The following is a 12,745-nucleotide window of genomic DNA, read 5'->3' as shown; positions in this document are numbered from 1 at the left end:
AGTTCATATCTTGTGGTTTGTTTTATTATTGGCAACAATAGCAGTAGATATAAATTATTCTCTACTGATCCTGTTTGTAATAATACGATTTTAGATAGGAGTTTACTATGTTATGTCAATACAATCTATAAAGTGTACGTTCCTTGACTATAAGGATTAACACGGGAGCAGGCTAAGAAAGCTGCAAGCATTCCACCGAAAATTACATATGAGGCTGAGAAGATGTTGAGAGAAATGAAGGTGGTTATAATCGTATTTATTTCATGACAAATTTTCATTTGAACTATGTACAAAATATGATAAACATTTTAATTGTAGCACCTTCACTGACATCCTGGTTTAAATGAACTAAGTGAGTACAGACAAGGCATTGAACCACGGGCTTTACTGGCCTATTAGCAGATTTTCCCACTGAACTATTGGAGGAGCTGTGGAAATCTTTCTGTAGTTTCCGTGGGTGACTGTTTCTCCCTTAAGTACTTCAAAGGCACTAGATAATGAAACACTTTTCTATTTGACCCAACAAAGTACTGCACACTCACCCCAGGACATGTATGGCACTGACAAAGGGTTTACACCTGAAATATTCACTCATCTGTTCTCTTCACAGATCCTGACTGACCTGTTGAGTGTTTCCAACATTTTCTGGTTTTGGTGCAGTACAGCGAGGACTAGTTCAATAATGTCAAATTTGTGGCTCTTGAAAGTTTAATGTATGGCGTCAGGCTAGTAATGTGATTAGTGTTACACTCTGGCTAGTTTTTAGTGCACCATCACTTTCAATTAGTATTTTTTTTAAATAACATGTTTCACTTAAAAGTAATGAGCTGTTTTTAACAATCATAAAGGTACAGATGAGGAAGGTCATTTGGCCATCCTAGCTCATCCTTCCAGGAAAAAAAAAGTCCCCCCATCACAGAATCCAACTGTTTAAGTGCTTCCAGGGTTTTTGTTTCTGCTAGTCTGCCAAGTTCATTCCTCTGTTGATCATTCTTTGTCTGAAGAGGAACTTTGTGACATCAGTTGTAAATTTGCCTTTAGCTGGTTTGAATTTGTAACTCTTTGTCCTACTGCCGACAGATTAATGTATTCTGGATTTACTGTTCACTGCCTGATATTATAGCTCCACATGGCTCTCTCTCAGTGGCTCCCTTTAAAGGCTAAGTAGATCAGGTTTTTCTAGTCTTTTCCCAAAGAACCCAATCCTCTAACACCAGGAATCACTCTCATTCCTCTTCTACGTACTGGCTTGAGGGCTAAAATGCATCTGTTTCAGTGACGAGAACTGAGCACGTACTCTTTGCACATTTTAAGCATGACTTCCTCTGACTTGCATTGTCCTGTTTTGGCAATATAGTTTAGCATTCTATTTGCCTTGTGGTTGCTACTCTATGGTCATTGGACATGTTGAACCCTGAGTATATTAATGCCACTTATCTGTCAACTTCCCCCTTAGCTATTCTGAAACCATTTGTTGAATATGTATAATGCCTATTTTTTCTTTGTCATTTGTCTATTAAATTACATCTGTCACTGTTCCACCCACTTATGTATTAATCTGGATCCCTTTCTGTATCCTGCAGTTGAACTGCCCCCCCAATCTAGATTAGTATTGTCTAAAAATTTGATCAATTTGAATTGAGCTTCTGAATTGCAGGTAATATTGGAAATTGGAAATCATAAGGGTCACAACACTAATCCCTTGGGCACTCGATCGCCAATCTGACATCACTCTTCTTTCCTTCCCTTCAGCCAAATTCTTCGAGTTCCAAGGTTTTCCTTCCCATTGCTTTAAGCTTAAGTAAGAGCCAATCATGGAGAACTTTGTCAAAGTCTTTTTCCAAGTCTAGGTACGCTGTTTTAGGACTTTCCACAGTCCATTTGAGACTTTAAAAAAATCAAGAAGTCTTTCCAAATAATAAAAACATATTTTTAAACTGTTGTACGTCTCAAAACAATTGGAAATTTTCAGCTGTGAGCATTAGCATCATTGGGCAAAACATATTTTGCAGAGCTCTCAATACATGAAGTAAACCATGTGTCTAAAACTAAGTTCAATAAGCAGCCTCCAATGTAGCCTTTTACTCTTTTCCAGACTACCTGTCCTTATTGTCCTTCAGGTTATTATAGCTAAATTGATGATTATTATATTGTTCTGTGGACAGGATTGTGCTGAGGGTATTTGCATGCTGCAAACTGGGTTGAGATGATCCAAAGTAATTTGCTAATTTTAACTTTGGAAATTGAAAGAGATCTTTCAGTACTCAAAATGTACATCTTTTCTTCATCTGTTCTCTGTGAAAATGACTTCCTACAAATAGCTAATGATAAATGTTAGAAAAAGAGGACAACTGAGAAAATGAACAGATGAAAAAGCAGTTGCAGTATTCTAAGGATTAACTAAAAAGTGTACACTTGTTAAAATTTTGATTTATTTTTTTGATTCTGAAAATTTATTGGAGTTCTCAGAATCCCTGTGAATTGTATGTGACTTTTGTAGGAGCTGCAAGCTGAAATTGAATTCATCCATCTAGAGATTAGAAAGAAAGATGCCCGAATTGCAATGTTGAAGTCCGAGAAAGAACTTTGCTACAGAAATCTTCGTTCAGCACAAGGTGACAGCTGGTCAATTACACAGTTTTAAAATATTTTAAATACGTGGTAAAAATAGAAAGCATTATACCTAGTAATACAATATGGTAAATCATATCATAGCAGGTACAGTGCAGGAGGAGGCCATACAGCCCATTGTGCCAATTAGTCCCTTTCCTCGTAGCCGTGTAAATTTTTTCCCTTCAAGTATTTATCCAATTCCCTTTTGAAAGTTACTATTGAATCTGCTTCCACCACCCTTTCAGGCAGTGCATTCCAGATCATTACAACTCGCTGCGTAAAAAAAATGTTTCCTCATGTCGCCTCTGGTTCTTTTGCCAATCACCTTAAATCTGTGTCCTCTGGTTACTGACCCTTCTGCCACTGGAAACGGTTTCTCCTTATTTACTCCATCAAACCGTTCATGATTTTGAACACCTCTAACAAATCTCCCCTTAACCTTCTAAGGAGAACAACCCCAGCTTCTCCAGTCTTTCCACATAACTGAAGTGCCTCATCCCTGGTACCATTCTAGTAAATCTCTTCTGCACCCTCTCTAAGGCTGTGACATCCTTTCGGAAGTGTGGTGCCCAGAATTGAGAACACTACGCCAACTGAGGCCTAACCAGTGTTTTATAAAGGGTTAGCATAACTTCCTTGCTTTTGTACTGTATGCCTCTATTAATAAAGCCCAGGATCCCATATGCTTTTTTTTTTTAAAAACAGCCTTCTCAACTTGTCCTGCCACCTTCAAAGATTTGTATATGTACACCCCAGGTGTCTCTGTTTCTGCACCCCCTTTAAAATTGTACCATTTAGTTTATATTGTCTCTCTTCAATCTGCCTATCAAAATGCATCAATTCACACTCCTCTGCATTAAATTTCATCTGCCATGTGTCTGCCCATTTCACCAGTCTGTCTATGTCCTCCTGATGTCTGTTTCTATCCTCTACAGTTTACTATTTGAGTTCCGTGTCATCTGCAAACTTTGATATTATACATGATGTGGAGATGCCGGTGATGGACTGGGGTGGACAAATGTAAGGAATCTTACAACACCAGGTTATAGTCCAACAGTTTTATTTGAAAATCACAAGCTTTCGGAGCTTACCCCCTTCGTCACTCACCTGACGAAGGAGGTAAGCTCCGAAAGCTTGTGATTTTCAAATAAAACTGTTGGACTATAACCTGGTGTAGTAAGATTCCTTACATTTGATATTATACCCTGTATACCCAAGTCCAGGTCCTTAATATATATCAAAAAGATCAGTGGTCCTAATACTGACCCCTGGGAAACACCACTGTATACTTCCCTCCAGTCTGAAAAACAACCGTTCACCATTACTCACTGCTTTCTATCCCTTATCCAATTTTGTATCCATGCTGTCACCGACCCTTTAATCCCATGGGCTTTAATGTTGCTAACAAGTCTATTATGTGGTACTTTATCAAATGCCTTTTGAAAGTCCATATACACATCAACCACACTACCCTATCAACCCTCTGCATTACTTCATCAAAGTTCTCAATGAAGCTCAAAATATTTCCACAAGTAAGGCTAACCAGATGGCAAGATGAATATGGATGAGAAAGGCCATTTGGCCCATCTTAGTTTATCCATCTAGAAAGACCTTACACTCTCACCCTTCCCCTCCCCTCCCCTCACACAACTGCAGCATCTATATTTTTCTTAAATAATTCCAAGATTTTCACCTCCACTACTCTATCCAGAATTTAATTCCATATATTGATCACTTTGTGCAAAGAAGAACTTCCATACATCATTTGTAAATTTGCCCTTAAATAGTTTGAACCTGCAACACCTTGTCCTACTTTTGCAATTTAGTTTTTTTTTAATAAATATTCTGGGTTTACATTTTCCATAGAGGGGATAGTATCTCAGACATAGTGTTCTGTAATGAGACACAGTTGATAAGTGATCTTGAGGTGGGAAAGCACCTTCCTGATTTAGACTACTTCATTAAAAGATTTAAAATATGGGGATGTACGCCAGTGCCACATATTCAAAAGGTTCAGTTTACAGAAATGAAAAGATACCTAACTGGGTAAATGGGAGACAGAACTGCAACACTCCAAGGAAATGGGACATTTTTTAAAAATAAAAACCTTGAAAGGTGGTGAAGTCTTATATTCCTAAGAGAGAAGAGGCATGTTCGATGAATGAAAGCTACAGGTACAGTTTTGGTCTCCTTACCTAAGGAAGGATATAATTACCTTAGAGGCAGTGCAACAAAAGTTCACTAGATTGATTCCAGGGATGAGAGGGTTGTCTTCTGAAGAGAGATTGAGTAGAATTGGCCTATATTCTCTGGAATTTAGAAGAATGAGAGGTGATCTCATTGAAAAGTATAAAATTCTTAGAGGGCTTGACAGGGTAGATGCTGTTTCCCCTGGCTGGAGAGTCTAGAATTTGGGGTCATAGTCTCAAGATAAAGGGTCGGCCATTTAGGACCGAGATGAGGAAAAGTTTCTTCACTGAGGGTTGTGAATCTTTGAAATTCTCTACCCCAGAAGGCAGTGAATGCTCAATCATTACGTATATTCAAGACTGAGATTGATGGATATTTGGACACTAAGGGAATCAAGGGATACGGGGATAGGGCGGGAAAGTGGATTTGAGGTAGAAGATCGGCCATCATCTTATTGAATGGTGGAGCCGGCTTGAGGGGCCGTATGGCCTACTCCTGCTCCTATTTCTTATGTTCTTAAACAAAAGAATATGGGCTGATTTTAACCATGAATTTGGCGTTAATGGGACAGTAACGCCCTCAAAATGGGGTCGGTAGATTTACCGTCCCATTAATGTTGATGCTTCAGCCGCTGCCATTTTTACAGGGGCCTACCACTGGGCGGTTAAAGCGCCCACCTTTTTCAGGTAGCATGCCTCTTAATATGCAAATCGGGGTCCTTTGACATGCTTATGATCCCAATTGCCATTCTAGGACTGAACTGTATATTCTACAGACCACCTAATAGTGGAAGGGAAGTGGAGGAAGCAATATGTAAGCAAATCTATGAAATGAGTAAAAAACATCGAATAATAATCATGGGAAATTTCAACTACCCACAAATAAACTGGCAAGCAGAGGTAGGGGAATGGTGATTTTACAGTGTGTACAGGACTCCTTTCTTACACAGTATGTGAGAAGCCTAAAAAGGGAGGAATCACTGCTGGACCTAGTAATAGGAAATGAACCACAGCAGATAAATGTAGAGGAACATCTAGGCAATAGCAGTCATAAAATAATACGGTTTAAAATAATGATTGAGAAAGACATAAGTAAGACAAAGACCAAAGTAATAGATTGGAAAAAGCTAATTTTGAGGGGATGAGAATGGAACTAGGGAAGGTAAACTGGAAAAAAATGTTGACAGACAAAAAGATAGAACGGCAGTGAGAAATATATTCCTCTTTTTTAAAAAAAGAAAAATGGGAACACACTAGCCAATAATGAAACACCATGGATGAATAAAGAGAAGGGTAAAATGAAACTGAAGAAAAAGGCATATTCTAAGTACATAGACAATAAAGGAGAGGATGACAAAAGGGAGTATGAAGAGGTTAGGAAACAATTGGGAAAGCAAAGAGGAACTATAAAATTAAATTATCAAGGAATATAAAAAGAAATAGTAAAGTATTCTACAGACACATAAATAACAAAAGAAAAATCAGGATAGGGATAGGGCCACTAAGGGACGCACGATAAACTCACAGCTAATGACAGTGTAAAGGCAGAAATATTGCATAGTTACTTTGCCTCCATATTTACCAATGAGACTAACAAAGTGGGCATGACATTAGAAGAGATCAAAAAAGATATAAAGACATTTAAGAATAAAAAAGGGGGTAGATAATTGATAAACTAATCAAACTCAGAGGGGATAAGACCCCTGGTCCGGATGGATTGCATCCGTGCATTTTAAAAGTTAGGGAAGAGATAGCAGAGTCACTATTACATATATATAAGAATTCATTAGAAAAGGGAATAGTGCCAAAGGACTGGCGGACAGTTAATGTTATTCCTATATTTTAAAAGGGAGAAAGAACAAGTACAAGGAACTATAGACCAGTTAGCTTAACATTGGCAATAGGAAAGATAATAGAATCTTTACTCAAAGATGTAATAGAAAAACATCTAGAAAGTGAAAATATTATAAAGAGTACAGATTTCAGAAGGGAAAATCATGTTTGACCAACCTTATTGAATTCTTTGAAGAAGTAACAAAAAGAGTAGACAAGGGTAATGCAGCAGATGTAATATATTTGGATTTCTAAAAGCCTTCAATAAGGTACCGCATTGAAGACACATGACTAAGGTCAGAGCATGTGGAGTCAGGGGACAGGTAGCAGAATGGATAGCAAGCTGGCTACAAAGCAGAAAACAGAGTACGGTTAAGGGTAGCTACTCAGACTGGCAAAAAGTGGGAAGTGGTATCATTGTAGGTATAGCACAGGAGGAGGCCATTCGGCCCATTGTGCCTGTGCTGGCTCTGTGAAACAGCTATCCAATTAGTCCCATTTCCCAGCTCTTTCCCCATAGCCCTGTAAATTTTTTCCCTTCCAGTGTTTATCTAATTCACTTTTGAAAGTTATTATTGAATCTGCTTCCACCACCCTTACAGACAGTGCATTCCAGATCATTACAACTCGCTGCGTAAAAAAAATGTTTCCTCATGTCGCCTCTGGCTCTTTTGCCGATCACCTTAAATCTGTGTCCTCTGGTTACTGACCCTTCTGCCGCTAGAAAGTTTCTCCTTATTTACTCTTTCAAAACTGTTCATGATTTTGAACACCTCTATCAAATCTCCTCTTAACCTTCTCTATTCTCTCCACATGACTGAAGTCCCTCATTCCCGTGGTACTATTCTAGTATATCTCTTCTGCACCCTCTCTAAGTTCTTGACATCCTTCCTAAAGTGTGGTGCCCAGAATTGGAAACAATATTCCAGCTGAGGTTTAACATTTTTTTTATAAAGGGTTGGCATAACTTCCTTGCTTAAGTATTCTACGCCTCTATTAATAAAGCCCAGGATCACATATGCTTTTTTAACAACCTTCTCAACTTGTCCAGCCACCTTCAAAGATTTGTGTATGTGCACCCCCAGGTCTCTCTGTTCCTACACCCCTTTTAGTTAATATTGCCTCTCCTCATTCTTCCATCCAAAATGCATCACTTCACACTTCTCTGCATTAAATTTCATCTGCTATGTGTCTGCTCATTTCACCTGTCTATGTCCTCCTGAAGTCTGTTACTATCCTCCACATTGTTTACTACATTTGAGTTTCGTGTCATCTGCAAACTTTGAAATTATACCCTGTATACTCAAGTCCAGGTCCTTAATATATATCAAAAAAATCAGTGGTCCTAATACTGACCCCTGGGGAACACCACTGTATACTTCCCTCCAATTTGAAAAACAACTGTTCACCAATACTATTTGCTTTCTGTCCCCTATCCAATTTTGTATCCATGCTGCCACTGTCCCTTCAATCCCATGGGCTTTAATGTTGCTAACAAGTCTATTATGTGGTACTTTATCAAATACCTTTTGAAAGTTCGTACACACAACATAAACCGCACTACCCTCATCAACCCTCTCCGTTACATCATAGAACTCAATCAAGTTAGTCAAATAATGATTTTCCTTTAACAAATCAGTGCTGACTTTCATTTATTAGCCTATACTTTTCCAAGTGCCAATTAATTTTGTCCCGGATAATTGTCTCTAAAAGTTTCCCCACCACCGACGTTAGGCTGACTGGCCTGTAATTGCCGGGTTTATCCCTCTCCCCTTTTTTGAACAGGGGCATAACATTTGCATTCCTCCAGTCCTCCGGCACTGTCCCTATATCTAAGGAGGATTAGAAGATTGTGGCCAGAGCCTCCGCAATTTCCACCCTTACTTCCCTCAGTAACCTAGGATGCATCCCATTATGACCAGGTGACTTTTCTGTTTTAAGTACTGCCAGTCTTTCAAGTACCTCCTCTTCATCCATTTTTATGCTATCTAATATCACAACCACCTCCTTCTTTACTGCACAGTGGCAGCATCCTCTTCTCTAGTGAAGATGGATGTGAAGTATTCATTTAGTACCGTAGCCATGTCCTCTGCCTCTACAAGATCTCCTTTTTTGTCCGTAATCGGTCCCACCCTTCCTTTGACTACCTTTTCACTATTTATGTTTATAAAAGACTTTTGGGTTCTCTTTTATGTTAGCCGCTAATCTATTCTCATTCTCTCTTTGCCCCTCCTATTCCCTTTTGTTTTAGATCTCTGTATTTTCTGTATGCAGCCGGGTTCTCACCAAAAGCCTCCTTTTAAATCTCTACACCTTTAGTCATCCAGGGAGCTCCAGCTTTGGATGCCCTTGCGATCCCCCTCGTCGGGATGTGTCTACTCTATACCTGAACCAACTCCTCCTTGAAGGCTTCCCATTGTTCAATTACTGTTTTGCTTGCCAATTTTTGATTCCAATCCACCTGAGCAAGATCCTTTTTAACTTACTGAAATTTGCCCTCCTCCAGTTAAGAATTTTCACATTTGATTGTTCCTTGTCTTTTTCCATAACTATTCTAAACCTATGATATTATGAACACTAGTCACCAAACGCTTCCCCCCACTGAAACATGCTCCACCTGCCTCACTTCATTCCCCAGAACTAGATCCAGCACTGTTACCTTCCACTGTTGGGCTGGAAACACATTATTCCAGAAAGTTCTCCAACACGTTTCAGGAATTCCTCCCCCTCTTTGCCCTTTACACTGTTACTGTCCCAGTCTACTGCCACCACCCCCCACCTCCTTTCCTTCCTGAATACCTTGTAGCCAGGAATATTAAGTACCCAATCCTCCCCTTCTTTGAGCCAGGTCTCTGGGATGGCAGGACAATCGTATGAGGAGAGATTGGGTCTACTCGGCCTCTATTCTCTTGAGTTTAGAAAAATTAGAGGGGATCTTATTGAAACATATAAAATTCTGACAGGGCTAGACAGACTGGATGCAGGGAGGATTTTTCCCCTGGCTGGGGGGTTCAGAACAAGGGGTCACAGTCTCAGGATACAGGGTAGGACATTTAGGACTGAGATGAGGAGAAATTTCTTCACTCAGAGGGTGGTGAACCTGTGGAATTCTCTTCCACTGAAGGCTGTGGAGGCCAAGTCACTGAATATATTTAAGAAGGAGATAGATAGATTTCTAGACACAAAAGGCACCAAGGGGTATGGGAAGAGAGCAGGAGTATGGTATGGAGATAAAGGATCAGCCATGATCATATTGAATGGCAGAGCAGGCTCAAAGAGCCAAATGGCCTACTCCTGTTCCTATTTTCTGTGTTTCTATGTTATTGTCACTATGTTATAGTTCCACAGGGATTGGTGCTGGGACCACTATTTGCAATTTACGTTAACGATTTGGACGCTAGAATCGGAAGTATAATTTCAAACTTTGTGGACGACACAAGATTGGGGGGGGTGTAGTTAATACAAAGGAAGAATGTGTCAAAATGCATCAAGACATTAATAACCTTGTAGAATGGGTGCGTAATTGACAAGACCTTCAATATAGGTAAGTTTTGAGCTAGTGCATTTTGATAGGATGAATAAGGAGGCCACATACTGCTTGGATAATAACAGTCTAAATGATGTAGAGGAGCAAAAGGATCTCTGGGTACAAATACACATCACTAAAAGTAGTAACGCAGGTTAATAAGGCCATAAAAAAGGCAAACTAAGCACTGGGGTTCATTTCTAGAGGGATAGAATTGAAAAGCAGAGAAGTTATGTTAAACTTGTATAGAACTTGGTTAAACCACACTTGGAATACTGTGCACAGTTCTGATCTCCATATTATAAAAAGGATATGGGGCATTGGAGAAAATGCAAAAAAGATTCACAAGGATGATACCAGAACTGAGAGGATATATTTATCAGGAAAGGCTGAACAGGCTAGGGCTCTTTTCTCTAGAAAAGAGAAGACTGAGGAGTGACCTGATATAGGTCTTTAAGATAATGAAAGGGATAGACAGGGTTGACGTAGAGAAAAATGTTTCCACTTGTGGGGGGGTGGGGGAGTCCAAAACTAGAGGTCATAAATATAAGATAGTCACTAATAAATCCAATTGGGTAAAGAAGTTTCTCCTAAATTCCCTAAGAATGTGGAACGCACTACCACAGGGAGTAGTTGAGGCAAATAGCACAGACGCATTTAAAGGGAGACAGGAATAGAAGATTATATTGATAGTGTTAGATGAAGTAGGCTCATGTGGAACATGAACGGCAGCATAATCCATTTGAGACGAATGGCCTGTTTCTGTGCTGTAGACTCGACGTAACTGGTCAGAGTATGCGCCGCGCATACTCCAACCAGTTTGACTGGTGATATGGCCGAAGCAGCACCAAAAAGGTAAGTTTTAAATTATTTTTGTGGGGCCAACAGGAGCAGGACTGCTTCCTTGGGGCCACAAAAATAATCTGGGTTGCTGTTGTTCAGTCAGATAATGTCATATATGTGATTACTAGTGGCGTAGCCAGCAAGAATGTTCAGAGTGGTCAAACACCCACGAAATTTTGATGATTTTTAAAAAGAAAATCAGACCACTCCTTTCAAAAGAATGTGCCCTAGATTACTCAGTAGGACACAGAAACAATCGATGTTCTTCCAGAGCTAGTCAATTCTACCATTCGACCATTGACAACCAATAAGTTGGACTTGCTCTTCTAAGTATTCACTGGGATATTGCAATGAATAATAGCAAAGTTATTGCTAGACTAGCGACACTTAACCAGTGCTTGGACAGGGTGCTTTAAACTTTTGTCCGATAACACTATTTTGTCTTTTAATTTGCTTTATTTGAATTGTTAGATTAATAGAAGTAGTAATGCTTCTATTTGAACCTTATTGTGAAATTTCTATTTGAAAAGTAGACCGTTTGAAGTAGTTTTATTTGGTCTGGCAAGCTCATATCCAAACCCGTCCCAGAAAAAAAACCTGCCTAAACCACTGACCAGTATAATAAAACAATGCAATTCCCATCTATGTTAAAGCACTGTAAAATTTGAGTCTTTTTATTAAAGCTCATTTGTGTAATAAGAGTGACAAATGTAAACTTTATGACAACAGGCAGACACACTTCATCTTAATATTTCAAATATACAATGAGTGGTTAAGACTCAATCAACTTTTTTCCCCCAAAACACTCTTCTTCCTTATCAACCTCTTTCATTACCTCTCAACCCATAAATTTTCTAAGTTTCACTTGGCCTTTCAATCTGTGGAGAAGAGAGACAGTAGGCTGTCTCTTTCTGCAATATGGGTTTACATCATTGTGGTGTTCTGAATCTAAATGAAACTCAATAAAATATAGTTTGATTATTTCTAAGCAAAAGGGGGGGGAAAAGTGACACCTCCAATACCTCCTACCCCCACCCCAGGAGAAGCTTTATTAATGTATGTTAGTTGGCATTGAAGTGCATAAAGACTAAAAATATAATTGTGCCAGATGCTAGTTCCAGTGAGAAGAGATTGCTGATAGAGGAAATGGTTCAAATGAAGAAACTAAAGGAAATTGCCAACCAGGATATGGCTTACAAGGAGTCTGAACTAGTGAAGATCACACAGGAACTGGAAAGGACAACTGCTACAGTAAAAAATGGAGGACATCAAGTCTGGTTGCTAGAAACACAGGCATGTTTGACTAGAATTCTGGTATCTTTCTTTTGGTCAAGATATTACAGTTTTTTTAATGCATTATATATTGAAGATGTTCCAAAGTCCCATGTGTGTAACTATTTATTGCAAATTTTCAAAAAAAGGATGGTGTGACTATAAGACCAAAAACATGAAATTGGAACATGTAATAAATTGTATAACACAAAATTGTCCACACCAGAAACCATGAGCAGTAAATATATGAATAAAATCTATAAATTAGAACTTAATTGTTAGAAACAAGACAGCTGTAATTAGAATCAGAGAAAGTTACGGCACAGGAGGCGGCCATTCGGCTCATCGTGTCTGTGCCAGCCGATAAAGAGCTATCTAGCTTAATCCCACTCTCCAGCACTTGGTCCGTAGCCCTGTAGGTTACGGCACTTCAAGTGCACATCCAAGTACTTTTTAAATGAGTTGAGGG

General features: G+C 39.1%; 1 protein-coding gene across 1 annotated transcript in view; it reads left to right on the top strand.

The window, feature by feature from the left end:
* Positions 1 to 161: 161 nt before the first annotated feature.
* Positions 162 to 12,745, top strand: part of LOC137306736 (protein BCAP-like) — a 49,019-nt gene continuing 36,435 nt past the window's right edge. Inside the window, exons 1-2 of the mRNA XM_067976107.1 lie at positions 162 to 240; positions 2,501 to 2,615. The gene's annotated coding sequence lies outside the window, so the exon portion shown is untranslated. The remainder of the gene's footprint in view (positions 241 to 2,500; positions 2,616 to 12,745) is intronic.

This window comes from Heptranchias perlo, chromosome 3 (assembly GCF_035084215.1).
Source record: "Heptranchias perlo isolate sHepPer1 chromosome 3, sHepPer1.hap1, whole genome shotgun sequence".
NCBI lineage: Eukaryota > Metazoa > Chordata > Chondrichthyes > Hexanchiformes > Hexanchidae > Heptranchias > Heptranchias perlo.
The sequence above is the reverse complement of the archived record's forward strand: the minus strand, read 5'-3'. Positions and strand labels throughout refer to the sequence as shown.